This window comes from Musca domestica, unplaced genomic scaffold (assembly GCF_030504385.1).
Source record: "Musca domestica strain aabys unplaced genomic scaffold, Musca_domestica.polishedcontigs.V.1.1 19, whole genome shotgun sequence".
In the NCBI taxonomy this organism is placed as follows: domain Eukaryota; kingdom Metazoa; phylum Arthropoda; class Insecta; order Diptera; family Muscidae; genus Musca; species Musca domestica.
Genome location: NW_026712245.1, coordinates 10,195,385 through 10,221,277, shown reverse-complemented (window position 1 = coordinate 10,221,277; position 25,893 = coordinate 10,195,385). Strand labels below are relative to the sequence as shown.

Sequence of the window (25,893 nt, the reverse complement as noted above, 5' to 3'; positions counted from 1 at the left end):
CTAAATACACATATGTGTGTGTGTGTGTGTGAAAGTGCCTCGAAATTCATTATTCAGTTATGTGTCAAATGGAAGCTGTGAGTAAATAACCAATTAATTGTGTTATTTATTATTAATAAAACATTCGTGGCTGTGAAAATCATCACCGCAACAGCCAAGAGACGAAGCAGATTTTGTTACACAATTGAAATGAAAAACAAAAGCCCCTTGTCGATTTGAAATTACAAAGACGTTGCAAATTAAAGTGGATAACGATGATTTAAAAAAAATAATAATGACAATACAGTGTTTAAAATAGGTATGCAATTGGTCGTATGATTGATATTGTTCATCATACGCAAAGAGAATGGTTAGCATATGGGTGTCATATGCATGTTTGAATCGAAATAAGGACTATGTGGCGTATGTTTATTACTATAAATCATACGCACTACAAACTGTATTAATATTTTCTTGACATTTCAATATTTGATATGTTTTGAAAGAATATAATTTCAATATTTTTTAAATAAAAGAAAAATTTCCCCCAGTGCAACATATTCATGCAGTTAATAGTGCGTATAATACATGGCAATAACCATTCGCCACAAAGTCCCTTTTTAGATACTAGATTAATATATGCGAAACTAAATTCATACGAGGATCAAACTGATATAACATACGTATCTTTTATAATTATAGATTTTTGTTTTCAGTGAAATATCAAATTCTTTTTTAGATAATCTCCCTTTCGAAACCACTGTTTTTTTTTTCGAAAGCGATTATACAACAACATTCGTAATATACAACAACTTCCAAGAATTATGAAAAGCCAATCACCACTAAATTTAAACACTTGATCACTTAACCAATAGCAAATGTCAGCCAGGCAGCCAGCCAGACACAAAGTTGAAATGATAGAAATAGCAACAGAATTTTAAAAATAGCTCTCGAAAAAAGTAACACTTGTTTAGCTGCAAGAGAAAAAAAATGGAATTTACAAAACATGACAACTCACTGCGAAAAAAAAGTGTTGAACGTTTATCTGCCAACCAAACACCGAGCACGAGAATATGGCAAACAACAGCAATAACAACTATAACTCTGGTAACAGTTATTAACAACATCAAAATGAAACGCAGACAGCTTAAACGAACTTAACAGGCCGGCGGACGGACATCCAACGATCCAGCCTATTAGCCAGCTAGGGTAGACAGACTAAACAACCAGAAACAATGACAAATGATCGTGTTCGAGTGGAAAACCCGTGCTAAGTTAAAATACCTTAAACGCTTGCGTATGGTAGGTAGCCAAAGGAGGTGAGAGGTATAGGACTCTTGCTAATAGAAAAAAATTGTTAAAAATATTTGCAATGACAAAAAGCGGAGCAAGCCCAACACGAATATTATCACGTCGCACAAGGAGCTACTAAATCATCAAAACATAAAATATGTTTTTTTTCTTTGCAAAGATTTGTAATCGTTGGTGGAACGTTGGAATGTTTAAATAAAGTTGAGTTAAATGTTGAGGTAATGGGATCTATGAACGAGGCGCTGACAGGCTACATTAACAACACTTTATTCCTGTAAATGTGGTGTAATGATTTAAAAGTTAATAACGGGTGATAATTTTTTTTTTAAATAAAAACAAAACAGCACTTTAAAAATGAGCCCGACTTATTTTATTTAAATATTCGATAAAATTAAAACATTGGAAAATCAAGCACTGAGAAATTGAAGTTTTTTTAAAGATGATGCTGGTTTCATTTGACCCTGAAATTATTTTACAAAGTATTCCAAAGAATCACCCATTCGAAAGTGTTGTATGATTAATGACATAACGTATACGCCCTAACGAAGAGCTTGGCAGAAAATGTGATTTGCGGAAAATAAAATTAATTATTGTTCCAACGTTTGGCAGAATAAAAAATAACTGAGATACTTTAAAGCGAAGTTGTAGTGAAAATCAATTGACACGCCCAACAGTTTCCGATATTTTCAAGTCAGTTTTTATCTCTTGATGACTTATTACTTCTCTACAAGAAAACTTTCTGGTTTTATATAAGAAGATCTTCTTGTTTTTCTTTCAAGACGACCTTCTACACTTTCACATGTTCTATTCGAATTCCTTCTGGTCGTCTATGTATGTATTCGTATAATGTATTCCATGGGAAGACCTCATGACCTTCTATAAGATTATCTGACCTTTTATATCAAAATCATCAGAAGACCTTCTGTTCTTCCTTCGAAAGCCTTTCTTGCCTACAGTTAGTAGACCTTCTGGTCTTTTGTGAGATGACCTTCTGGTCTTTTGTGAGAAGACCTTCTGGTCTTCTGTGAGAAGACCTTCTGGTCTTCTATGGGAAGACCCTCTGCTCTTCTAAGAGAAGACCCTCTGCTCTGCCCTTCTATGATAAGACCCTCTGCTCTGCCCTTCTATGATAAGACCCTCTGCTCTCCTGTGAGAACACTTTCTGGCCTTTACGCTCTTCTGTGAGAAGATCTTCAGCTCTTCTTTGAGAAGACCCCCTGCTCTTTTGTGAGAAGATTTTCTGGTCTTCTATAAGAACACCTTCTGGTATTCTGTGAGAAGACCTAGTTTTCTATGAGAAGACCTTCTGATTTTCTATGAGAAGACCTTTTGGTGTTCTGTGAGAAGACGTTGTTTTATGAAAAGACCTTCTGGTCTTCTATGAGAATACCTCATGATTTTCCAAGTGAAGACCTTCAGGTCTTCTATTAGAGACCTTTTGGTCGTCCATGAGAAGACCTTCTAGTCTTCTAAGAGAAGGCAAGAACTTCTGATGTTTTCTAAAAAGATTTTCTGGTCGTCAATGGTAAGACTTTCTGATCTACTATAAAACCATCGCCCGTCACCGTGATACTGGTAGCGTAGCCCGACGTCAAGCAAGTGGACGGATGAAACCAGCTACATCAGCAGAAATTTTTCGAAAAGTAAAAGAGCGACTTGATCGAAACCCCCGTCACAGTGGCCGAAAAATGGCTCGTGAGCTGAACATATCGCTATATTCCATTCGGAAAATATTGAAAAATGAGCTCGGTGAAGCCATTGCAAGAACTTACACCGCAAAAGAAAAAAAATAGACTCAAAATAGCTAAAGAGTTACTTCGCTTGGCCGAAAGTAGTAAACTGCCGAATTACGATGTCCAGAAGTTTGTAAACACAGAAAATAATCGTGTTTACTTGCCAAAGAGGTCAGCTGAAAAAGTGCACCTTCGGTTGGCCACCAGAACTCAGACGCCGGCCAGGGTGATGGTGTGGGCCGCCATGTGTGGGTCGCTCTCCGCTCGTATTAATCGACCGTGACATCAGAATAAATGCCGAATATTATCGCGAAAACATTCTGGAGGGTGTAATAAAGCCTTGGACACGCAAATATTTTGGCCGCAGAGCTTTGACATTCCAACAGGACTCAGCACGCGCCACCCAAGAATAGTTACAAAATGAGGTTCCTCGCTTCATTTCCAGCGCACAATGGCCACCTAAATCTTCGGATAGTCCGTCGGACTATTGTGTCTGGAGTATTTTGGAAAGGAAGGTTGGCATTAAAAAATTCCAAAGTGTCGATCACCTCAAGCAAGCGCTTCGCCGGGAATGGGCCAAAATACCGCAGAGCAACATTCGGGCAGCGTGTGACGGTTTTATTGGCCGTTTGAAGACCATAATTCGTGCCAAAGGTGACCAATTCGAACAAATCTAAACTTATTCTAAAATTTGATGCTATTTCCGACATTTTTGCTTTCATTCAATAAAATTTAAAAAAGAAAAATGTAAAAATTATGGCGTTTGACTTCGTTGCAGTTTTTTTATCTCACCCTGTAGTATTCGATAAATAAACAAATATTGTGGTTTATAAAAAATTGATTAGTCCATTGCCACTGAGCTTTTTCGGAGGTGATTGTGAGTCGTGCATAACTTCACCACAAAAACAATACATTCTGTAAATATCTTCGAAGACACATTTACAACAGTCCCTCGTATCTTTCGGAACAAAAACTCCCCGCAAAAAAATCCCATAATAGATGTGCATAAAACGTAAACAGATGCTAATGTACTCTCTGATCGTTTGCTTCTGGTTAATTTGAAAAACACTATAAACAACCAATAGTTGCGGGAGTATAAGGCAGCCGGGGTGGTGGGAAGAAAGAAGGCTACATACTCCGTTACCCAGAAATACATCAACCACAACATATATAGAGAAAAAAGATGGTAGCAAGCTACGATTTTTATTACCACATTTATGTTCGGTTTTTACTATTTTTGCACACCTGCCGCATGAATTCGTGGTTGTTGTTGTTGATTTCGTCGTCGTGGTTGTTGGTATCATTGAAGGCGCTACGGTGCTTTGCATTGACAGGAATGTCGTTATTCATTGTCATCACCAAAAAAAAAAAAAGTAGCCGGCCTGAGGCGCTTCGGACTAGTTCGCTTACAAAATGCCAGAAACTCAAGTGTAGGTGTTGAATCAAACTGTTTGTTGTTGCTCTTGTTGTGATATTCCGTTTTGTTGTCATTTGTTTTTTTTTTTCGAGTATCTCTTTCAAATTGCATTTTAAATTGACAAAAATCTCCATTTGTTAGCAAATTATAAACATGGACAACCCAATTGACCAACAAACAAAAATGATCGATCGTTCGATCGTTCGGTCGATTCTATTTTTAAATGATCGATGACAATAAATCAAAAATAAAAACAAGACAAAAAAAAAAACAAAGTTCAGGGCGAGGGTATTTGAGAAAGTTTCCTCAAAAGTCATTTATCAAGGGTTTGTTGAACTGGGGTTCTTGCGGAATTTTGTGAATGAAAAGATTTTAATTAATTGTGGCGTTTAATCACCGAACAATGTAATAACAAAAACATAATGAACATTATTAATTGCCACGTGTATAATCTGTTCTCATAACATTAGCTGGTATCAGGTAATATAATAACATAACACGATCAAAATCGATAGCTTGAAACCTGAAACTGAACCTGAAATACTGAAATTTGAAAAAATATGTGAAAAATTAAAAGTTAGGATCAAACACGTTAATGTATATAAACGATGGAATGATTACCTTAAACCACCACAATGTATATTTAGTAGATCTACCCGTAACAAATCAAGGTTTTTATTCAGAATTTATTTGAAGTATGTCGTAGCAACCATGAACATTTTTTTTGAATGTGTAATACCATAATGTGTATTATGGCTTTAGAGCAGTTATAATTTCGAATCAGAAGGAATATCCAACTCAAAATCCATTTCTACAAATTTTGACGGAGGTATTTGGGCTTCAGGAAGGCTTAAATAAAAACAAGTAAAAAAGCAAGTATGTTCGGCCGGGCTGAACTGTTTATACTCTCCATCATTCGGAAGGAACTTCATATACGGAATTCGAAACGATTCCTGTGAATAATTTCTCTAATATCCTGCACAGACCATTTTTCTTCATAGGTTGTAGTACCCATTACGAACTTCAAATACGAAAATCCTGGAAATACCGAATATCTCGGGGTAGTGTTATATGGGTGCTATACTAAAACATAGACTTGTATAGACAATTCTCTTCCAGAAAATTCCCTTTCAGGGGGTAAATTACTCACAGAGAAATTCTTATATGGCTCATCTACACAAGAACTTCGATATAGTACATCTTCGAACTTGAAATGGCTGCACACAAAAGACTGATCTGTGCCAAATTTTAGCTTCCCATCTTAATTCCTTTTGACCCCAGCGTGATTACAACAAACGGACAGACGTGCGGACGGTCAGGGCTAAATCGTCTTAGAATTTTACGCTGATCAAGAATATATGTACTTTGCTGGGTCTAAAATTATTTTTTCAATAAGTTACAAACGGAATGAAGAACTTAACATACAATCCATACTATGTATGGTGGAGGGTATAATAATTATATATATATATATAAATGTCGTATTTCCTTCGAGGATAAATTCGATTGAATATGCCAAAATCCATTCAATTTGGGCAAACATCGGATGATGATAGATAGGGGTGCTATATTCAAATCTGAACTAATTTCCATAAAATTTAGCAGGGGTATTTCTGAGCTGTATCTTAATATAGTACCAAATATCATTCTTGTGGGGTGTATATTACAAATGTGAGGAACTTAAACACCCAATCGGTTGAAACAGATATACATATGGGACCCATAGCGATATCTGAACCAATTTTTACCAAATTTCAAGTACTCGTTACACCCTCACCCTTACGTATATAGCGGTTATATAACATTTGATATGGCCAAAACGTGTCTTACTGAGCTAACGGTTTTAGATCTCCTTAGACCAAATCCGTTTCAGGGCATTTAGAATCGATCTAGGAGATGTTGGTCCATTTGTCCGTCTGTCTGTTGGCTGCTGCGTACGATAACTCTCGAAGGGAATATCCGATTTGGTCCAGACTTGGTACTTCGTAATATTATTATCAAACTTAGATAAGGTTCGGAGATGGGCAATATCGGTTCATTCCTTTTTGTGCCCTCCTCACAAAAAAATCAAAGTTTAAACAGAAAATAATTTAATTATAGAAAAAGAATAGATCGTACAATTTTGTGAAAATTTTTAAAATCTTTATATTTTTAACATTGTTAGCTCAGGTTTAAATATTTACAATATCGGCCCACTCAATCATGTACCTCCACCACAAAGGGTCAACATTTTGAATAATTTTAACTCTCGTAAATGTGAAATAAGAGTCTAATTGGCTTCAAATTTCACATATCACTATATTTCTACCAACATAAGATCTGATGCGAAGAACGGATAGAATGGATTACTTCGTCTGGTCTTCCCCCACAACGGGTCAACAATTTTTGAAGAACCATGAAGCTCATAAAGCGCCGAATTCGCCTCAAATTCCTTTCAAACTCTGCACATCCCAAAAGTTCTATTAACATAAGATATGGTGTGAAGATAGAATATATTTTTAATAACCAAAGCACTCATAAAATGCGAAATAGACATCCGATTCATTATAAAATTGACACATGCTAAAGTTTTTGTCGAACACAAGATCTCTTGTGAAAATGTTTGATATCGACCCACCAGCTGGTACCTGCTCCACAAATGGGTCAATGTTTTGAATATTTATATTTCTCAAAAATACAAACTAATCTTCTCTTCAAATATCACACATTCTAATATTTTTGCTAACACAAGAACCGGCGAAAGTATAAGATATATCGGCCCGCTTCTTCTGGTACCTCACCCACAAAGGGGTTAAACGCACATAAAATGCGAAATAAGCATCCGATTTATTCTAAACCTCACATTTTTCAATATTTTTCCTTCGTTGTGAAGGTTGTAGATATTGGACCAGTCCTTCTGGTACCTCACCCACAAAGGGTAAACATCTGTCACAAAGCACGAAATAAGCATTCTATTATCTTCAAATTGTACACATCCCAATTTTTGTATAACACAAAATCTGCTGGAAACATGGGATCTATCGGCCCACCCCTTCCTGGTAACTAACTTATAAAGGGTCACAATTTTCAATAATTATATCTTTCATACCTTGCGAAACAAGTCAGCGATTCTCTTCAAACTAGGTATATCTAAATATTTCTGTCAACCACAGATTAGATGTGAATTTGGAATTTATCGGTGCACTGCATCTGATACCTCCCCCATAAAAAGCTAAAATCTTGATTACCAATTATTGGCATCCCAATAATTTTGTCTGCATTAGTTGAAGTGGAATAGTTTTTCCAAAAAAGTTTTCCCATTTTTAAGCTACAGACAATATTTCTTGTGGCATGAACCATCTTTGGAGTCAAATTAGAAGTAGAAACGATTGGCAAATAAAGTTTTCTAACACTAAAGACCAAAATGATCGGTTGAAAATACTCTTCAGCCAGGATGACTCGACATTAAACGTAATATCTTCAGTTTATTTGCAGCTTGGCAGGACTAAAGAATTCCCATGCTATTTTTCTTAGAGATTCTTGGGAGAACGTGGTCTATCCCCAATATTTTTATAATCCTGCTTAATTTTCTACAATGACTTCAAAAAAAAAATAATACATTTTTTACTAGCACAATCAATAGAAAGTTCCGCTTAACAGAAAAAGAATAAATTTTCAATGTCAACCACATTTTATTTATCTGATTTCTCTTAAATGACACTTTGCTACAATACTTTTCATAAATATTTAGTACTAATGAAATTAATCTAATTCCCAATACAACTTGTAAAATCAATGTTACGTACAAAATTGTGGGCTGGGTAATTTCCCCAATTATTTATTTATTTATTTATTTTTTTTATTTTTTATGTAAACCCGTGTATTGTACGCAGCATTTCACGACAATAAGACATATTCATAAATTCTGAAACACCTGAAATGTAAACGAAAACGCACAAAAAATCGATGCCAAGTTTGTTTTTTGTTTAATTGATTGCGATTTATTTGACACGCCTCGCTAACATTGAGTTGACATTATTATATATATTTTTTTATCCAAAAATATGAACATTTTCGATAAAATTAAATTAATTTTCAATTTTTTTTTCATTTCATTTATGAATTTATTGCCCACCCCCAAAGAACAAAGACACTGCATTTAGGAGTTACTTTTTTTTGTTGGAAGAATTTCTTTTATTTTATGGCCGACCAAAATTGTAAAATTCGATTTATGATCTATTTTATGAATCAATTAAATCAAAGGTAGGAAAAAAATTCCATTATTTATGGGGAATAAACTTGCGAGTAGACTCATAGAATTGCCAAATAAAATAAAGACGAAAAAAACCCAAAAAGTAAGCAATCCAAACAAATCATTTAAATTATATCTGTCGGCAAGGAACAATCAAATTGGTAGAAAAAAAAACAATATTTTTACGAAAAAAAAAACAGGGAAAACAAAGTCCGAAAGCAAACCCCAGGGCCGTGCCAATTGCAGCCATAAGGTAATAATTTGGCGAACAATTTTATTTGTATTTGCCGAAATGATAAATTGTAGCCAAATTTATCGAACACATTTGTTTATATTGGAATTTGAAGAAATTTGCTTTAACGCCCAATATACACCTGCATATATGTATGTATTTTATGATATACAAACACGGTAAAATTTCGAATTACACAAAATAAACATGATTTACTTAATGACATGCCCATCACTGGCAAAAATGTTTTTCACAGGTACAGTAGGGCCAAGAAGAAAAATCGAGCAACACAGGTGCAGATCCCCTTTTTACGGGAACGACAGATTTAAGACAAAAATAAAGATAAAGTTTTAAACATACTAAGATTACTTGACGATCTATTTGTAGGTAAGCACTTTTAATTTAAAAATAATTTTTATATTGCTGTGGTAATTTAATACAGACTGTAAATGTTATTTTTTATAGGTCATCCCAGAAGATGCAATCTTATAATTGGAATAAATACAAAAATATTTGGGAAAAATTAGAAAAATAAGCTGAATATTTAAATTAAAGGTCTATACGATCGAAATAATGCTTATGAAGGCGAGGTTCGGACAAAATCTATTTTGGGAAATTTTTAAATACAGACTTTATCAGCTCAGAATGGGGAGCTTATTGGAGACAACTTGAGGATTCTTTTTTCGTGTCTGATCTATGTCTTATATAAATAGTACAATGTACCGTATTCGGGCTATATCGACTACTTCCTACGATTTATATAAGATATGAGATAATATTTGGAAAATGTTGGAATGTACGTGGGTTACCATATATAGGAAGGAAGGGCTCCTCTTCACCTGATACTGATAAAAATATTGGAATTAAAAGAACATCGAATAGGTATATGCAATTGTATGCGAATAAAATTTTATCAAACCTTTAACCTTTTGTGAGTGCGTCGACAAAATCCCTATTGTCTGTACAGAAAGAAAAAGGATATTCCGATTTTACTCTAACTTTGCATATCCTAATATTTGCATCAGTACTAGGTCAGGTGTTAAAACGGACAATTTCTGCCCACTCCATTGAGAAACTCCCCCAATTTTTTTTTTTTTTTTTTTTTTTTTTTGAATATGGATTATATTGGCCCATTCCTTGTGAGACTTCGCTCACAAAGGGCATACATTTTGAATAATAAAAACGACTATCCTAAATAAGCATCCGATGAAGATGGGATATATCGGTCTATTCCTTCTGGTACCTCCCCCACAAAGGGTCCATGAAGTTCATAGAATCTCCATGAAGTTCATAGAACGCGAAAATAACATCCGATTCCATTCAGACCGTCACACGCTGCCCGAATGTTGCTTTGCGGTATTTTGGTATTTATTCTGGCCCATTCCCGGCGAAGCGCTTGCTTGAGGTGATCTTTGGTATTTTTTAGTGCCAACCTTGCTTTCCAAAATACTCCAGACACAACAGTCCAACGAATTGGTGTCCGGAGATTTTGGTGGCCATTGTATGCTGAAAATGAAGCGAGGAACCTCACTTTGTAACCATTCTTGGGTGGCGCGTGCTGAGTCCTGTTGGAATGTCCAAGATCTGCGGCCAAAATGTATGAGTGCCCAAGGCTTTAATACACCCTCCAAAATATTTTCGCGATAATATTGGGCATTTATTCTGATGCCATGGTCGATTACTACGAGCGGAGAGCGACCATCGGCTGTTATGGCGGCCCACACCATCACCATGGCCGGCGCTTGATTTCTGGTGGCCAACCGAAGGTGCACATTTTCAGCTGAACTCTTTGGCAAGAAAACACGATCGATAATTTTGTTTGTTAACAAACTGCTGGACATCGAATGTTTTCTCATCGGAGAAAACCAAACTCAGCAGTTCACCACTTTCGGCGAAGCAACTCTTTAGCTCTTTTGAGTCTATTTTCTTTCTGTTGCGGTGTAAGTTCTTGAACTTTTTGGAATTTCAATGGCTTTACCCCGAGCTCATTTTTCAATATTTTCCGAATGTAATATTGCGATATGTTTAGCTCACGAGCCATTTTCCGACCACTGCGACGCAGGTTTCGATCAAGTCTCTTTTTTACTTTTCGAACAATTTCTGTTGATGTTGCTGTTTTCTTCCATCCACTTCCTTGTCGTCGGGTATCGAGCGATAGTACGATACACAAAAGATTTATTCACATTTAAATGCTGGAGTGCTCTAACGATAGCCAATTGTGGTTTTCCAGCCAAGAAATCACACTATCACGCCTGAATGCCATCACGAATAACTTTTTTTCTGGAAAATTCTCACCAAAATGCTTTTGTACGCTTGTAAACAATATAATGAGCTGTCACTGGAATAATTTTAACATCTGTCGGAGGAGTGGCTTAGAAATAACAGCAGTCTGAAGTTGGTTGAAGTTTTTTATCTCACCCAGTATTTTAAATTATTTTAGATTTTTAACCGAAATTTTGAACACTGTATGTCAAATACACAAACAATGTCTTTATTCTAATAATTATTCAAAGTGATCCTCCTATAAGGAATTGCTATAAAATTTACGATTGGTCCATCGGAATGTCTGTCAAGTACATATGCATATACAAGGTGGCGAAAAGGAAATTTCCGATTTTTTTTTTGCTGTAATTAAGACATTAGGGTCCAATCGTAAAATTTATAGCATTTTATGCTAGGAGGATCACTTTTGCGCCACCTTGTATAATTTAATAGAATACAGGCATTGTAAAATTTAATTTCTAAATTTTCACAACTTTCCATATTTTATTATTAATGGGCGAGAGTTCAAAATCTTGTTTTTCGAAAACTTATTCGTTGCACTAAATGTTGTGTTTATTCTAGTTTTTGAAATCAACATTCGATCTACGAACACATAAAGTCGCCCGCTTTCGTTAAATACAAATAGGCATTTTCATTAATTTATTAAAACACACTAATCCACAAAAACACCACTCAAGCCGCACAAGATTGCCGATGACATGACACTAATCCTTACTAAAACATAAATACATACCATGTATTTCGAGGATTTAAATCAAATCTCAAAGAATTAAAAATCCATTTTGCAGACTTTTGCGATCAATTCGGAGCCCAGGCACAACAGCGACTAAACCTCCAAGAAATTAAAAATATTATTTTTATTTAATCGAATGGCGCTTGCGACCATTTATTTTACCCTTACGCATACACAAAAAGTTTCGGACTATTTAATTCCATTTTGCAACAACCCTCGCACACCGAACACTTGTCAAAAACAAAAAAAAACAATTTTCCCAAAAGAGGAAAACAACCGAAAACCAAGACCAAACATATTTCATAATTAAGATTTTAATACCACAACCGACAGAGAAAATCTTTGTGATAAATCTATAATATTTTTTGGCTTTATTTTGTTGTTTCGGAAAACTTAATTAAAGGTATTAAAGCGTGTGTAGCAGCACATGACAAACGCATGGATATGGTGGTTGGCCCGGCCGGTTGGTTGGTTGATTGGCAAAAATAAAAAAAAATAAACAACAGAAAGCGCCAGGCAACAACTACCCACCGTGTCACGCAAAATCAATGATCGATAGAGATTTCTTGGTAAACAATAAAATGTGGCTGGTATTCCCTCTTGCCACCCCTTACCCCTTAGATAAAACATGTTTGTTTCTGGCGATATGATTTGTTGTTTTTTGTAATTTCCTTGCCATAATGTGCTGCCACCATCAAACCCCCACCATAACCACAAAGTTGTGGAATCATCAGTCAGTCTGGCTGTTGTTGACAATTTGCACGATCGTTTAGCAGAAAAATGTCATATCGACCCAGAGAGATAAACTGTCAAACATTCCTCTCTCCCACATCCAAAGAAAAAAACAACTCATTACTGATTAAGTCAATGCCTGAATGAATGAATTGCCTGGCTGTCTATCAAACCGAACCAAACATCTAACCAGCCAACCATCCATTCCAACCAAATATCAATCCATTTAGCGTTTCGTGCCAGCCAGCCAGCATTGTTTTGTGTATCATTGCCGGTTAATGTCACATCTTAACTGGCGTCTGACAATAAACACAAACCCAAACACGACAACAACAGCAACAACAACAATTACACTGTCCTACACAAATTAACGATGGAGGACATCGGTGTGGCGATAAAACGAACAGGAAGTGAATTCAATGAACGAAAATTCGAAAATTAAAATATTTGATCACGAGATGAACAATTGTTTAAATGAAGGTAATTGCAAATAATTAACCCTTTAATGGCTAGACATTTTGTTGGTTGAAAATGACAATCACAAGATCTGTTTCGATTTTGATGTCACGTCCAGAAAAATAACTAATTGAGACATAAAGTTATATTTAGAACATTGGCGGTATGAAGTCATAAAAAACGTTCCAGTAATTAAATTTTTGGTTACAATGTCTCCAAAATAGGAAGTAGATTATTTTTTGTCATTAGCTCTAAGAAGGCCGTAAGTCTTCAAAAAGAAAACAGAACCTGTAGTTCAAGGGAAAAATCATTAAATACTAGAAATTATTCGAAAAATAAATAGTAAAAAAAAAACTGATTCTTCTAAATGTTCTGAAATCCACTTTGCCCTTTTTATACCCTCCACCATACTATGGAGGGTATATTCATGATCAGCGTAAAATTCCAAGTCGATTAAGAAAAACACGTCTGACTGTCTGTTAAAATCACGCTTACATTTTGCACACACGTGTATTTTTATCAGCAGACTGGTTAAGTTCGAAAATGGACTGATATGATCTATTTTTCGAACTTAACCACGCTTTCGTATAGCCCCCATATAACGGTACCTCTAAATATTCTGCATTTTGAAGATTTTAGCGACATTATAGACGGAATCGTTTCAAATTTCATATTAGAAGATCTTAATGGATAAAGCCACCATATAACGAAAACTCCAGATATACTGCATTATTAGAGACATTTTTCACCGGAATTGTTTAAAATTTCGTATTTGAAGTTCGTAATGAATACTTTAATCAATGACAGAAAATTGTATTCCTTCTTCGTATACCTCGGTGCCTTCTTTTTTCGGTATTTTTATGTTATTAGCAACATTATTCAACGGAATTGTTTTAAATTTCGAATTTCAAGGTTCTAATGGGTAGTATAGCCTATGACAAAAAAATGCGTATGTAGGCCTTCGTATAGCCTCCATATTAGGTTTTTATTTGAACTATATTTATCAACGAAATTTGTTTAAAGTTATCCAAGTTCCTTCCAAAGGGTGGGAGGGTATTAAAAGTTCAGCCGGCCGAACTTAGGTTATTTTTACTTGTAAAAAGCTCGTCTATTTCTGGACTAAAAAAACACAATAATTACCCGTCAAAAAGTTCCTTTACCAAATAGAAGTTTCCTTAACAATTTTCGACAGTCTTATCTACTTACAAATCCACTCACTAACCCATTATTATTACAAGGGCATGTCATCTACAATCAAATCCTTAATAAATTATTGCCACGAAATGTCACTGCCAAAGTTTGTCGAATCTAAACAGTAGTTTGCAGTTATTGAAGTAGGAAAGCCACCTCTTCAACAGAAATCAACATTTTAGCCCCTTATCAACCTAAATCGATAAGATATGATGCATTCCATCATCCTGAATGGTATCAAATATGTGATATGCCTAAATAGGCTAAAGGTTGAATTAGGCTGCTACCAAAAACTACAGTAAGAGGTAAAATTAATCTATGAGAAAGTAAAAAAAAATTTAGTGTCATTACATACCAATCACATTGCCAGGAAGATAAAATAATAATAAGTTATTCTATAACATTTACAGGGAGATCAACATACTTTTGTCTTACCAAGATTTCGGGTAGTTGCATCGACACCGCTGCTGCAGAAATGAACTGTTAAACCAATTTTGGAATTAAAATTTTTGAATGAAAAATTATTCAGATTTGTAAAAGTTGTTCAAAAAAAATTCATATCACCGATTGGCGTCATATAGAAAAATAAATACAAATCTACTTATTTTTGAAGAAACATTTAAAGCTTTTTGACATGTCAATTTTCCCAAAGGTTGATGCATCTACCTATATTCTTCTACCATGCCAAGACCCAAAGTTGCCGATTGAAATCTCCGCACCAGCAAACAAACAGAAAATGCGTAGAGTTTGGCGACATACATAGAAATTATTTAACAAAAATTAATGTTGGTACGGTACGCCCAACTATCAAGCAGGTCAACCCCTCTATCAAGATGAACAAAAGAAGAAAATTTTCAAAAATGAAGTTAAATTAAATCCAATTTTAACAATAGTATTCTAAAAATAAAATGTCAACTTATTTGGCTTTTGTTGACATTTTAGTAAGTACTTAGATCCTATGACATGCCTATATTAAAATAATGGGTTTGGATTTGTAGGGAGTAACTGGAGCAAAAAAATGCTTAATAATGCCTTTATTTGCTGTTAAGTATTTTTAGCTTGGAAGACAATATTTGAGCTTGCACTTATCAGATAATTCACAATATTATCATTCCTGCAATATGACAAAAAGTATTGAATATTACATTGGTGATATTTCACTTTTGGACATGGATATCAAACATTATATTTTTATTAAGTTAGAAACACAGCTCGATTGCAGCGCTATGCTATGAGCGAGTTTCACTCTCAACCCGAATTCGGGCGGGATTACTGCTGAGAGTGAAAAAAGAAATCGAGTATACTCTATGCAAGAGCAACTCTCGATCGCTTCCATGTATAAACTCCGTGTTAAAGTCGTTAAAAACGAGCAAATCCGAGCTCGGTTCGGGTGCAATGTGCTTATTTTCCTTATATTTGGCGATAGTCAAGCGGCTCTCTTAGCATTACAATCAAAAATCGCCATAGCAAATACTTTGGGGGAACACAAAAATATTTAGTCGAGACGCATCTAGGACATATCAAAATTCATCGAAACCAAATCGGTACGGATGGCTGAAAAATGAGTACTAAAGACAAAACAATAGTCAAACTCATTAAGCCTGCGAAGGGTATATGAAGTAAATAGTACTGCCATTAGGGAATCTCACATTATACCAGGAGCTTCAGAGAAACTGGAATTGCCCGTTAATAAACTCCCTTTTTTTGCTTTGTTATACTCTTCTTTGCTGAAGGTAAAGATTGAAGTGGCGATCAAAGACATAGAAGTATAAAGATAGGACAAGACAGAGTAAAATATGGCGACCCTGTGAAAAATACCTCTGTTGTTATGATATCGTAACAACATAATTACCAATGTTAAGCAATTTAAGCCGCTAAGGCAGTATGCAATTATTTGGGATAGAATTTTGAAACCAATATTTTGGATTATCCAAACTTTTATTTGTCGTTTTTTCCTATAATTATTTTTTTACATTAACATGCCTCTGCCATGAGCTGTTATTCAAGGTAGTATAGCCACAAACCATTTGCTCAGAATGCATTTTGTCTAGTCTTTACCATTTTAGGTCTTTGTGGCGATCTTCTCAATGGTAGTCGGATATACTATGCATACTTGTGCGTCGGCAAACGCTTCATATTTTAGTATTTCTTTTCTACCCGGTGATTCCTACCAAAGACCTTCGATTTTGTACCTGCCGACGTTACTGATTATTTGATATGATAAAAACAATTTACTTTGTCTCGATTTTTTTTAGAAAGGAGGTTCATTCGATTACAGAGTGGATATACCTCCAGACTATGATTTCCATTATAAGATTTCTGCAAAAAGTTCGCCGATATATGTATGGACTTTCATATTTTTCCTATGCTCGAACCATATTGTAAGGAGGTCTTGGAGAATATGGCCAAAAATCCATACACAAAATCCAAGATGTTCTTGAAAAAGTATTTTTTTAACGACAAAGGTATTTTTGTGGAAATAATTTAAAAACAACAGCTTCAAAAAATTAATAAGAATTTTGTCCGGAATTCCTTAAAACATACAGGGTGGGATAAAAGAACTGCGACAAAGTCAAACGCCATAATTTTTACATTTTTTTTAATTTTATTGAATGAATGCAAAAAAAAAAATGTCGCAAATAGCATCACTTTTTAGAATAAGTTTAGATTTGTCACGAAATGGTCACCTTTGCCACAAATTATGGCCTTCAAACGGCCAATGAAACCGTCACACACTGCCAGAATGTTGCTCTGCGACATTTTGGCCCATTCCCGGCGAAGCGCTTGCTTGAGGTGGTCGACACTTGGGTATTTTTTAGTGCCAACCTTGCAATGGTACGAGACATAAAATATTTATTCACAGTTAAATGCTGGAGTGCTCTAACGCGATCCACTTGTGGTTTTCCAGCCAAATATAAAGAAATCACACTGTCACGCTTGAATTCCATCACGAAAAACTTTCTTTCAGGAAAATTCTCACCAAAATGCTTTTGTACGCTTGTAAACAATATGATGAGCTGTCACTGGAATAATTTTAACAGCTGTCGGAAGGGTGGCTTAGAAACGGCAACAATCTGAAGTTGTTTTTTTTCATCTCACCCTATATATTTGATTTATTTATATATATGTTTGACCCTCTGTAGAGTGTAGGTTCAAAGGAATGGACCAATATTGTCCATCGTATCGGACCGAAATAAATATGATATAATTATGATATATTGTGACGTGCCAGTTTTGAACAATATTGGTTACTTCCTTCACTTTATATGAGATATGTGATAATTTTTAGAAAATCTATAAATGGCCATGAGGTATCAGATATAGTCTATCGAAGCATTCCATTTCCATACTTCATCTAATACAGATAAAAATATTGGCATGGACAAAATTACAAGAAAATCGAACATCATAAATTCCATATTCATGTTAGGTTTCTGGTTGAGAGAAATATTTGGATATAGCAAGTTGTAAGGAATCACTGACTTGTTTCGCAAGTTATGCCAAATAAAAAGTATTGAAAATTGTGACCCTTTGTGTATGAGGTACCAGAAGGGGTTTCGCGGATATATGTCATCTTCACAACAAAACGTGTGTTAGCAAAACCGTTTGTATGGTTGAAATTTGAAGAGTGTTGCTTATTTCGGATTTTATGACCGCTTTGGTTATTCAGAACTTTGGCCCTTTATGGAGGAGGTACCAGAAGGAATGGTCAATCTCTACAATTTTTATAACAGATCTTGTGTTGATAGAAATATTGAGATGTGCTAAGTTCCAATGGAATCGGATGTTAATTTGGCGTATTATGAGCTCCATGGATATTCAAAATATTGACTCTTTTCTGAGGGAGGTACCAGAAGGAGTAGGCCGATACATTCCATCTTCACACCAGACCTTTGGTTAATAAAAACAATTGTGTTATAAGAGTTATAATTATAATAAAATGTCGATATTAGGATTTGCAAAATTGGCAGCAATTTTTTTTTTTTGAAAATGTCGACCTTTTGTGTGTGAAGTACCAGAAGGAGTGCACCGATATTGCCAATATCCGAGCTCGATCTAAGTTTGACAATAGTATTACGATGTACTAAGTTTGCACCAGCCAGGCAGACAGACGGACGGACATCGCTAGATCGACTCCAAATGTCCTGAAACGGATTTGGTCCAAATAGACCTAGGGTCTAAAGCCGTTATTTCGATGAGACACTTTTTGGCCGTATGAAATTATATATATCCTCTATATCCATATGGCTGAGGGTAAAATAATCCTTTTTTATGTCTATTTAACAAATTTCGTGTCAATACGATCAAACCTGCAAACACACATTGTCTAGATGAAGTCCCCATAAGACGATGCTATTTTTGACCATTGAAAGAAAAATGACTAAGGTTTCTAAATTCGACCATGATAGAGATCTCTTGCATTGCTGAGATGTCAATTTATTTATAGTAATTTTAATTGTATTCATATAAATGCGATTTGCAACGCCATGTTTATATTTTTTTTCCGCAATAAAGATGGCATAGCCGATGACATTTAGTCACATGATCATCAATACAAAATAAAAATGCAAAAAAAAATTCTAATAATATTGTTCCTAGAAAAAAAATTATAAATCCGCACAATAAAATATTTATTTCAAATAATGCAGTCGATTTAAAACAAATGCAAAGCTTAACTAAACTAAATTACTTATCAAATTAAAATTTCTTTTGTTTATTTTTTATACACAAAAACAACAACAAGAAAACACACACACCACACACAGCCACTTGAAATGTGAAAAATCACAGTTCTGTTGTCGCCCTGTCAGGTGGCAAAGACAAAAAAGCATTTTTTTAATTTTCAATTTTTAGAAAATAGTATTAAAAGTAGGGGATCTACCTTTGAGCCTTGCCCACAGGACTTTCGTTGCTAATGCTGGTATATCCTTTTCACAGATGCTAGCACTGCTTTTAATATTTTTTTTTCTTTTTTCGCTTTCAATTAGCTTTTACTTATTTTTGCATACAATACTCAACACTGATCGAACACAAACTTGTGCAAATTCTAATTTAGAACAAGAAGAACAACAACAACACTGGCAGAAAAAACTTCCGTATTTTTCTTGTTGTTGTTTTGCATTTAGCACGTAAGACCAACTAAACAAAAAAACTTGGCGTTTAATATTTTATTTTTCTTTATTTGAGCATTTAATATTTTAAAATTATATTTATATTTCCTTTTTCCTTTTTTTTTCCTTTTTTGATAAACTATGTAATAGATTTTCTTCTTTTTTCCTTTTCGATTTTTTTCCGGCGAGCGATCAACAGGCGTTCGCGTTTTTCTTTATTTATTTATTTATTTTCTTTGATATAAATATATTTAATTATTTATTTTTTTTAACGATAACTTTATTTTCTTTCTTTTTCGTTTGAAATAACAACGATGTGTTCATGAGGAGGGCTAAATCTATACTGTTTTTGTTTTCGTATTGAATTGTGGAGAGTCGAACAACGAAGTTATCGATCGGCTGGTATGACTGGATGGTTGGTTGGCTGTCTAGCTGGTTGGTTGTTTTCGCTTGCCTGTGAAATGCTCCGAGAAGTGTTTGAGATTTTGGCATACCAATCAATTGAGTGTGTATGTGTTCGTGTGTGTGTGTTGTGGAAATGATACCCGGTAATTGTGATATGTGTGTGAGTTGATAGTGTTAGTTGGGCTTCGTTTTTACCCCCAAACAAATATCCCCAACGAGGAGATCAATCAGTCAGTCAGCACAGCCAATGGACTTTGAAATACAACATGTTAATGGTAAGCAATAATCGAATCACGATGCGAAATTTTTCAAGAGGTGGTACTAGATTGAAAATTCTCCTTTTATAAGAAATTCAAAAATATCACATTATAAGCAATTTTTTTTCAAAAGTGTAGATGAAATCTTCACATCTTAAATCGACAAGTAAAGATATCAGTAAAACCTCGGTAGGCGCATTACCAGTAAGCAAAATTACTATATACTTCCCGTATTTCCAGTAAAAAAATGAGTTACTCCCACAAAATTCACATTGCAAACCAAGACCGCAGATCCAACAAGAAATAAGAAAATACGAAGAATTTGCAGACGTACATTAATAAACTACAATTTATGTAACGAACAGTGGCTGAGTGAATTGTGTGTCCAACTTCCAGTCCGAATATCGCAAGTTCAACCCCACATCGGAAACACAGAACAACATTGATTTTTTTATTGCTAATATTTCTTCAAGGACTCTCTGTATTATAATCTTGAATTGTTTAAGAAAAAAATGTCAAGAAATCTAAGGCAAAATACTGAGGTTTAAAGGAAGGGTTTCAAGGACTGTCTGAGTAACAAAATTTGAACGATTAATTTTTAAAAAACATTTTGAACAAAAGTAGTGTATTTTTTTATTAATTTCTTTCGTAAGAAATGACTTGGGAAAAAATCATGTATTTCATGTAAATCGATATAATCATCAAATTTTTTGGGATCGTGATTTTTTCCATTTTTTTTCAATACTACTACTTGCTGATATTTTTAATAGTAGATGGTCTCCATTTAGGTTGTAATGATGATTTTTTAAAAATATATACCAACCGATTTTTGAGAATATTTTTAAGGTTCTGAGAACATGAATTTTTTTAAAAATGTGAAAAAACTGTCCGAAACAAAAACACAGAATTTTGAAATATCTTCTGTAGGGCTCTATGAGTTCAAAAAGTTAATTTTAAAGAATATTTTTTTAAGGCCTATCCGAGGTTTTCGTTTAAGAACTGTCTGAATTAAAATCGCTTATTATTTTGGAACATTTTTTAGGACTTGGACTCAGAACTGTCCTAAAAAAAACTTGGATTTTTAAAGATTTTTTCTAAATGACTGGCTGAATTACAAAATATGGATTTTAAATGGGAATTTTAAAAAAATTTTTTTAAAAAAAAGTCCAATCTAAAAATTGAATTTTTAAACAATTTCTTAAGGACTGTCCCAAGAAATTTTGTCTCAACTTTAGATTATTTAAAATTCTCATTTTTTAAATTATTTAGAGGTAGGTACTTATACCCTGATTCCACGAAAGTATTTGTTTCTTGATGACGGACCCGGATGCCTTGATATTTGAAAGTCCGGCTCAAATATACAGGGTGAGATGAAACAATTGCAACCAACTTCCGACTGCGTCATTTCTAAGCCACTCATCCGACAACCGTTAAAATTATTCCAGTGACAACTCATTTTATTGTTTACAAGCAAAACATTTTGGTGAGAATTTCCCAGAAAAAGTTATTCCTGATGGAATTCAAGCGTGATAGTGTGATTTCGTTATATTTGGCTGAAAAACCACAAGCGGCTATCGTTAGAGCACTCCAGCATTTAAATGTGAATAAATCCGTGATACTGGTAGCGTAGCCCGACGTCAAGGATGTACACGGAAGAAAACAACAACATCAGCAGAAATGGTTCGAAAAGTAAAAAAGCGACTTGATCGAAACCCGCGTCGCAGTGGCTGAAAAATGGCTCGTGAGCTGAACATATCGCAATATTCCATTCGGCAAATATTGAAAAATGAGCTCGGTTTAAAGCCATTGAAATTCCAAAAAGTGCAAGAACTTACACAGCAATAGAAAGAAAATAGGCTCAAAAGAGCTAAAGAGTTGCTTCGATTGACCGAAAGTGGTGAACTGCCGAATTTGGTTTTCTCAGGTGTTGTCCAGCAGTTTGTAAACAAACAAAATGATCGTGTTTACTTGCCAAAGAGGTCTGCTAAAAATGTGCACCATCGGTTGGCCAACAGAACTCAAGCGCCGGCCATGGTGATGGTGTGGGCCGCCAAAACAGCCGATGATCGCTCTCCGCTCGTATTAATCGACCGTGGCATCAGAATAAATGCCGAATATTATCGCGAAAATATTCTGGAGGGTGTATTAAAGCTTGGGGCACGCAAACATTTTGGCTACAGATCTTCAAAAAGGTCTCAGCACTATCGCACTCAGCACGCGCCAACCTAGAATGGTTACAAAATGAGGTTCCTCGCTTCAATTCCAGCGCACAATGGCTACCAAAATTTCCGGATACGAATCCGTTAGACTACTGTGTCTGGAGTATTTTGGAAAGCAAGTTTGGCACTAAAAATACTAAAGTGTCGATCACTTCAAGTAAGCGCTTCGCCGGGAATGGGCTAAATACCGCAGAACAACAGAGGATGCTTGTGACGGTTTCATTGTCCGTTTGAGGGCCATAATTCTTGCCAAAGGTGACCAATTCGAACAAATCTAAACTTATTTTAAAATTTGATGCTATTTCCGACATTTTTAAATAAAATTTAAAAACAAAAAAAAGTAAAAATTATGGCGTTTGACTTTGTTGCAGCTTTTCTTTCTCACCCTGTATATTTAAAGGAATTCCGGACAAAACTCTTATTAATTTTTATCATTGACCGTTTGAAGGTCATAATTCGTGCCAAAGCCAATTCGTGCCAATTCGAACAAATCTAAACTTATTCTAAAATTTAATGCTATTTCCGATTTTTTTTGCTTTCATTCAAAAAATTAAAAAAAAAAACGTAAAAATTATAACGTTTGACTTTGTTGCAGTTTTTTTATCTCACACTGTACATAGCAAGGTACCCTGAATAGAGGGGACAAATTCCCCATTCTTCCACATTTTTTGACATATTCGTATTAAGATTCTGTTTCGGTTGGAATATAAAGGGGTTAATTAATATTCTTCTTAAAATGTTACTGAGTCGTAAAGCATGATAAATCTCTATTTCCATTCCATATCAAAAAAAAAAAAAACTCGTTGCCCCAATGTTCCCAAACAAACCCGAAAAAATGTCCTAAGTTTTTAATCAATTTTTGCTCGGATCTTTTTCGAGTTTTCTCCGAATAAACCATATATCTACGTATAATTCTAATTATGAAAGTTACATTTGAAATATATCTACTAAAATTAAAAATTATGTGTCCCTGTTTTTAATGCTAATTAAACATGCATTCAATCCGAATCAAAATTCCCCTTTATAAAATAATAAATCATAACACTTGACTTGCTTTCATCCCGTTTAATGTAAATTTTCAACTATATTTTCCAGAAAAGGCTCAAAATACCCTTTTGTGACTCGTTTGAGGGTTAAATTGTCGACCAAAATATTCCTTGTATTTTTATCTTCAACATTGACGAAGACATAATATACCTAAAATGAATGGATTTTGGGGAAACCTAATACGAAAATGCCCAAAAATGTGGAGGAGAACTCTATTTCGGTTACTTTGGGATGTAAACTTTCAAAATGCCAATATATGTGTCTTCTTTTTTAGCTCTACTTTCATAATCTGTAGAATTGATTTGTGTTCTACAGTGTAATTCAAAATCCGCCATCCCATACCAATTCCCCGACCATTGGCTGTGCAATGACATTGTCATGCAATCGCATGAGTGAAGATCATGGACATTTGCAAGCCTAGATTGGTGTGTGTGCGTGCATACGTACGTTTATGTGTCTGTAACTGTATGGGTTTGCGTGCCTGGTTTGCGTAGCAAGGAAGTACCTACTGTGTAATGTAATATATAGCATGTCGGACGTTTCGGCAGCATATCAAACGGGCTACGGTAGAGAATGACAACGAGTTCAAAAAAAAAAAAAAATTGTTGAAATTGTTTTGAAAATCGCCGGAATCGAGTTAAAAATATAAAAAATAACAGAATGTTACAGTTTTGTAATTGAAATATGCCAGCAACTTGTTGGCCCCCTCAGTCGCCTCCTCCTCCACAAATTCTCATCAAGTGATGGTAGTGGTCAATTTGATAACGGTGTTGCAGATCGGCAAGGGGTGTAATCAATTTTTTTGTTATTGCTTGGCTTTTTTCATTTTTTGTTTACAGCACATCCAACAACAACTACGGACAGACAGACATACTGTAAGTTTATTGGGTGGCTGTTTGGCTGGCTGCTGCCGGTTGGGTTGTAAAATGCATTGCTCGTTTATTCCAATTCTCCCTCCCCGTTATTTGTTTCCCCTGCATTCTTTCGCATACCAGATTCAATTTTTATTTATTGTCATATTTTTTTTCGTTCCGTTCCGTTCGTTCGTTTTATTTGTTTATAATAAATTCATTGTTGGGCGTTAGATTTTAATTGAATAGAGGAAAACTTTCTTCTTTCTAGAAATGAAATGAATTTTAAAAAGGCAAAATGTTTGCAGATTTTACAGCCATTCGTCGTCGTCGTCGCGGACGTTGTGCCCTGGACATGAACATTGACCAGTTGTCTGTGGCTGATTTAGCTACGCAATAAAGGATGTTTTATGGTGTGTATCTGGGTCTGGGATGTAATACCATAAAACAGAACCTGAATGATGTGTTGTTTCTTTTATATCGAACGATTTGAAGCACTGCCTTGATTCCAGGTTTTCTTGGGAATTCCTTCACTCTCTGCAGCCTCTGGAATGCTGTTAATGATGTATGTTTTTATTTGGCCATCATGTTGCCGTTTCTCTTGAAGTTGATGAATGCATCCAGAATATTTCAAAGGCCTGTACTTGGCTTCAAATGAATTCAGGTTTCTTTTTTGGGTTTCCACTCCTTTTATGGACGACGTGAAGAAATGCTTTTATTTCACAAAATGTTGAAACTCTTACAGAACGTTAGTCAATTGGGGCAATGAAGGGTTCCTTCATGAATGCCCATCCAAGTGGCCATTGACTTTAATCGATATATTAAATTAGCAACAGCATTGTGTGGTAAGGTATAAGAAGCCTTTCAATTAAATCGTCAAGGGTCGTTGTTCTTATAGTATCGAAAAAACAATTCGGATTCCTGAACAATTTGAAGAAAACCTTATAAATTTTCTGTGTATCGAAGGGGGAATTTTGAAATTTTATTAAAACTGAGGTCATATTTTGCTTTGCAACTTTTTTATGAAGCATCTTAATGCTGTAGAATTACGTGACAGATTTCCTTTTTAAGCTATTGAAGAGGTTAAGCTTCTTTGCATTTTTAAGATATTGAAGAGGTTAAGCTTCTTTGCATTTAAAGTGTGCTTATATTGCAATTTTATTGAATGAAAGCAAAAGATGTCGGAAATAGCATCAAATTTTAAAATAAGTTTAGATTTTTTTGAATTGGTCACCTTTGGCACGAATTATGGCCTTCAAACGGCCAATGAAACCTTCACACGCTGCCAGAATGTTGCTCTGCGGTATTTAGGCCCATTCCCGGCGAAGCGCTTGCTTGATGTGATCGACACTTTGGCATTTTTTAGTGCCAACATTGCTTTCCAAAATACTCCAGACACAATAGTCCAACGGATTGGTATCCGGAGATTTTGGTAGCCATTGTGCGCTAGAAATGAAGCGAGGAACCTCATTTTGTAAGCATTCTTGGGTGGTGCGTGCTGAGTGCGATGGTGCTGAGTCCTGTTGGAATGTCCAAGGTCTGCGGCCAAAATGTTTGCGCGCCCAAGGCTTTAATATACCCTCCAGAATATTTTCTCGATAATATTCGGCATTTATTCTGATGCCACGGTCGATTAATAGGAGCGGAGAGCAACCATTGGCTGTTATGGCGGTCAACACCATCACCATGGCCGACGCTTGAATTC

General features: G+C 35.1%; 1 protein-coding gene across 4 annotated transcripts in view; it reads right to left on the bottom strand.

Annotated features, from left to right (window-relative positions):
• The window catches only part of LOC101900584 (cGMP-dependent protein kinase, isozyme 2 forms cD4/T1/T3A/T3B), a 163,053-nt gene that overhangs the window by 112,576 nt on the left and 24,584 nt on the right, over positions 1-25,893 (bottom strand). The window contains exon 1 of one of the 4 annotated variants that reach the window (XM_059121274.1): positions 19,181-19,877. The exons of the other annotated variants lie outside the window; for them this stretch is intronic. The gene's annotated coding sequence lies outside the window, so the exon portion shown is untranslated. Of the gene's footprint in view, positions 1-19,180; positions 19,878-25,893 lie in introns of those variants that run through there. 4 annotated transcript variants of the gene reach the window in all.